Source organism: Lethenteron reissneri, chromosome 7 (genome assembly GCF_015708825.2).
Source record: "Lethenteron reissneri isolate LAM-NWPU_2019-01 chromosome 7, ASM1570882v1, whole genome shotgun sequence".
In the NCBI taxonomy this organism is placed as follows: domain Eukaryota; kingdom Metazoa; phylum Chordata; class Hyperoartia; order Petromyzontiformes; family Petromyzontidae; genus Lethenteron; species Lethenteron reissneri.
This window is the reverse complement of record NC_083785.1, coordinates 7,253,799-7,259,137: the sequence shown is the minus strand read 5'-3', so window position 1 is coordinate 7,259,137 and position 5,339 is coordinate 7,253,799.

The window sequence follows — 5,339 nt, the reverse complement described above, 5'->3', positions numbered from 1 at the left end:
GCCACCGCGCTTGGTGGAGTGGGGGGGGGGGCAGGTGGGGGGGGGGGGTTTCACGGAGTTTGCCACCCGTGTCGGCTCCCGTGGGGGGATCGCCGTGCGTGCGTGTGTGTGTGCGTGTGTGCGTGCGCGCTCCCCCGGGGCCGTGTTGGTGGGCGCGGAGTGTTTGTGTCGCCCTGCGCTCTCCCAGCCTGCGCTCCATCTCCCTGGGGCATGTTTACTCTCGGAGTGTTTTTTTTTTCCTTTTATTATTTTCCTTTTATTTTTTGTTGCCTTAAACCCCTGACCACTGACTGTCTGGGTCCGCAAATATGCAAGTGCGTGGTATGCGCCAGATAGTGCTGAATTATAGTTTTTTTTTTGTCCCCTTCCCTTTAGTTCTTTTTAAGTGATTATTTATACACGCTGCACCCATATACATGTTTTTTTTTACATTTCATTCCAGCGGACGTTTCCTGTGTTGGCGGGTGACACGTGCTCGAGGGTTAGCGGTTGACCCCGTGGGATGGCGGGGAGGGCACGATGGGAAGGTCGGGGTGCCGACTTGCCGCGGCCGCTACTGCCGCCGCTGCTGTCACGTCTGGGCGCCCTCGTGTTTACACTCACGTGATTCAGTACGGCCGCTCGGCCCTTGTCGTGGGCCCGAGCGGCCGGACGGGGGAGGAGGCGGGGGGGCGGCCACCGTGGCCACACGGCCATCGCCCCACTCCCAGCGCAGACCGGGCCGCCAACGCCACCGCCGCCGCCGCCACGGCGTGAGATTTCGCAGAGCCGCCCCGCTTCCCCCCCCCCCCCACTCCCTGGCCTCCGTTTGCCGCGCGCGCTCGCTCGCTTAAGAATGCTTTGAATAGATATATCTGTGCGCTGGTGCTGAGGATGCAAGCCGTCGTGCTTAATGATTATGTATGGCCACCGCGGCCCCCGCCGGCACTCCACCGCAGGCCGTGCTTTTTTTTATTTATGTGCGTAAATTTTTTTTTCCTTCCTTCCCTCCGGCGAGTTTGCGAGCGCGCGCCGCTGGTAGCCGCAGTGAGGAGGACGGCTTCCGTCCGACCGCCGGCTTCGTGTTGCCGCCGCGTCTCACCCCTCCGTGCGCGTGTAAACGTGCTCCACTTGCACTTTGGTGAAAACGTTCCCGATGGTTGTGTCCCCGATTTTGCCGACGACGAACAGGGGCGGATGGGGTGGGGGCGGGGCTAATTTACCGCGAAGGTGCGATGCGTTTCGGTCGTTTATTCGAGATGTAAATCTCGCCGTATGCTCAAACTGAGATGTGTGTGCCTTGTCACTACCGGTTGAGGTGGCCAAAAATCGGGTTGTTTTTTTGGCTTTTTCCCACAATTCTATTGCATTTGTTCGAAAGGCGTCTTGTCACGAGACAAAGTGACCATTCGGAACTCTGGCAGGGTGGTGCGTCACCCTGTGTTAAAAAGAATGGCTTGCGGAAGGATATTTCACGGAACTACTTTTGAGATCCCATCAAGTGACCTCCGGTCCACATAGCAGGGCACAGCAGCAGTTTCCCATCCGCTCTGCTGTATGAGAGTAGTGTTTGTCAACCAATGTTTCGGTGACAGTCAAACTGATATTTGATTTCTCGGAGCTGGAATTGAGCCAAATTGAGTAAAAGCACAAATGAATGTGGTGGGGCGGAGGAGGAGGGTGGCCTTTTTTGTGCCGTCATCGGCAATCGGGCAGCACCAAGAAACTTACGCCGTTGTTTCAACTGTCGAGCCGCAAGATGGAATCGAACTGGCGCCAACTTCTTTTGCACCATACATAGCCAACCGCGCTAATCGGACGTGCGGGGGCCAGACAACAAACTAAATACAAATAGCAGTTATAAAGAAATTCGTTTTAAAGCTAGAGATTATTTAAAAGTGCGTAGCTTCCGGTGGCTTCCTAATATCGGAAAGAAGAGCGTTCCAGACGGCCGCAGAAGAGCATCTGAAAGCGCCGCGCGATGCGGTGATACTGCCCGCACTCGAACCTTTCCAGTGTGGCAGCATCCCCCGGTGGCTCCAACGTGAGTAGCAAGACCCGGGGTGCCATTGCGTGGGTTGTATGTTGGAGTTTTATTGTTGAATCATATTTTCTCGGCCAACTCATACTGGCGGCAAACGCTTACATTAGGTGGGTAAGCCTTACTTGGCTTGCTGCAGGTTCGGCAGTATTTCTGTTTACAAAACAAATAATGTCCTTGTCGGAGATTCGCAAATTCTCTCACTGTGAATACGCCATTGGAGGCTTTTCTTACAGGAAGATCGGAATGGCGTGCGGAGCAGACGAATGTTTGTACTTGGTGCAAGCACCTAATCGTGAGCGTGCCTGATTACATTTCAGTTTTAGTCGTGTTACGGAGTCTCAAACATGGCAGGGGCAGCGCTGGGTGTACATGCGTACTCGGCGGCGAAAAGATCGGCAACAAACGTTGACATTTTTACGGAGGCGCCAACCGAACTGATTAGTTCCAGAGCGATGTATAAAACCGAAACGCTGGTCGTGCGCGTCCGTAATCGCGTGGAAACGTGACCTGGCGCGCGCACGCCCAGCGTTTTCTCACTTTTGAACAATTCCACTTTTACACTTGGGGGAGGGGGGAGGGAAGCACCACCTGTGTTATCACGTGACTTGCTGAATCAAGTGAGCCGCGACGTGGCTTGCCAGCGCGTAAGGTAAGCCTGCGCCGTAAGGCCGGTGTTCATCGTTGCAAGGCCCCGCGGGCCACTGACGGTGACCCCTGGGTGACCTTTAACGCGCGGCCCCTGTTGTGCGGCCACCGACGATACACAACGTCTGGTGAAAACAACCCCCCCCCCCCCCTCGTCATCGTGCTGCTGTCAATGTGTGGCTGCCCTCGTGCACTGATGATGTCTTATCGGCGAAAGTGGCCCGCCTCTGAAACTTGGTGGAGAACACTGGCATGAGGCGAAGGTGGTGGCGACTTGAACCTCTGATGACCTCTTGTGAATTTTTAAATGACGCTGTCAAAAATGAGTTGAATCGCTTGCGGTAGGTCTACAGTGGGACCAAAAAAAACACTGGGCGAGTATTTCACGCCGAATGCAAGTCGTTCAAACTGGACAGCAGTGTACGTTTGATTTTATATATATATACACACACACATTAACGTACGTGTGGCGTCTGTGTCTGCGCGTCTGCCGCTAATCATTCGACTCAAAACACCTGGGTCCCTCTCCCGTGGACCACCTGCCAGTGAGCCATCGACGCGACACGTGACGGCCTCCGAGTACACCTATCCCGGCGCCAGTACCGCGGTGACGTCACGTACGTTGAACTTCTTTCGCATCGTACGTAGCCAAACCGTGCTAATCGGAGGTGCGATTAGCACGGTGTGTCTACGTGCGCGCGCATCACGCGTGGGATGCGAAAGCTGACGAGCGCTCGCCCTGGCACGGTGGCGGTGGTGGCGGTGGCGGTGGGCGGCCTCTCGCTCCGTCCACGTGGTTGCTCTCCGAGCCGTGCGTTCTCCGGGAGCGCACCGAGCGAGTCTCCTCATCGCCGTTTGTCTCAGGAGTGGACGGGGCGACCGCCCTGGCTGCCGCTGTTGCCATTCTTCGTGTTGTTGTTGTTGACGCCTTTTGAGCCCGGGGTGAAATTGAGCATTTTGTGTCATAAAGACGACACCGACACCGTACGTACATGTGATTTAAATTTAACAATAATTAAGTGGGCAATTCTTGGGTGGAATGTTGACGATTGGTTTGATGTTGGGGATATTTTCTGACGCTCTCCATGTGTATTTGTGATTTGAACGTGCGTTTGTGGCGTCATGCTTTTACGTGGGGTGCCACCTTAGGAGGTTTGATGAAAGTGGCCTCGTTTAGTGAATGAGTCCCGTTAAAGTATTCCTGCTCATGTAATCGTCAAGCCTTTGTCAATCCACTGCTGGATGAACATCTCCCCCCCCCCCCCCCCCCCCATGCAGTGTCTGCCACGGTGGTTGCTTGACCATACCTCTTCCCGCCGCTGGTCTGCGCGGGATGGTCGAGCGGCGTGCCACGGGCCGGTTTGGATATATCATAAGCTGCTGATCTTAGCCATGACTCGGAATCGAACTGTGACGGAGGGTCGTGTATTACAAACACATTGTGGTTCTTTCATCCTTGTGGGTGCCATGGTGGCGAGATCTTAACTACCTCGCCTGGTATACAACAGGTCGTGGGTTCGACCCCTGACGCCTGTATATTTGGAGTTTGCGTGTCTCTCGCCTCGTGATCGCGTGGATTTTTCTCCAGGGTCCGCCGGTTTTTCCCTCCACATTTAGAATCACGCGCTCGGAGTGTTTGGCTGCTATACATTTCCACGTGGTACGCCACTTCGTTGAGCTATCATTTGTGGCCAGGTCATTTCTGAAAAAGAGCTGTATAGCTCAATGGGCCTTACCTGGCAAGATGATGTTTTTAATTGACAAGTTTGTGCTCTTTAGGAGCTGGCTTCTGCTCCGCTCTAGCGCGTGAACGCGTCGCTGCGGGGTCGCTCCGTGCTCGCTCGCTGCTCTACCTCCCCCAGGGCACCTGCAGCTTCGAGTCTCCATCTCTCCGAGCGATCCCGTCGACCCGTCGGGGTTTGAGAGGTGGACGTAAAGGAAAAAAAGTAACCGCTACATCACCCCCCCCTCCCCCCCCCGCTTTTGAAATTGCGCCTTTTACCGAGTTAAATAGGCCAGCCGATTGATTGTGAGGCCGCTCTGTCGAAAGGTCGCATTGGCAAACTCCGTGACCCCGTGGGACGGTGAAAGCTTGTGAAGCAAGCGAGGAGCGAGGAGAGATAGATGCTGCCTCCACGTGAATTATGCAACCGCTCTCCCGCGTGCGCGTTTCGTCTTTAGGACAAGGCAGCATCACGCCCGGACCCCCCCCCCCCCCCGCGTTGCTGATGTTTAACCACCGCTGCAGGTACTCATTTAAGGCTGAGTCGACCTCGAGGAGACCCCCCCCCCCCCCCAAACCGCTTGAAATACCACCGATGGTCGCCCCGGCCGGGAATCCAACTCTGGTTACCAAGCGGGGTGGGGGTCGTAGTGGAGTGCGCTAATCACTGCGCCACTGCTCCCCCCTGCGCCACCGCTCCCCCCCTGCACGAGAAAGGGGGGGGGGGTACGTTTTGGAATTTCTCGTCGCACTGGCCGCATGGACCGGGGGGCGAGGGGGTGGGGGCGCGTTGCGGGGAGTTTCGCAAAAGCGCCGCTATGCATCCAAAGCGGCCTTGACCCCAAAGCCTCCACGGGGGGGTGGGCTACGCGTTGACCCCTTGGCGTGACCTCGTGTGAACCCGCCTTCACGTGTGGTGTGTGGAGGGGGGGTTTGTGTGTTTGCTTA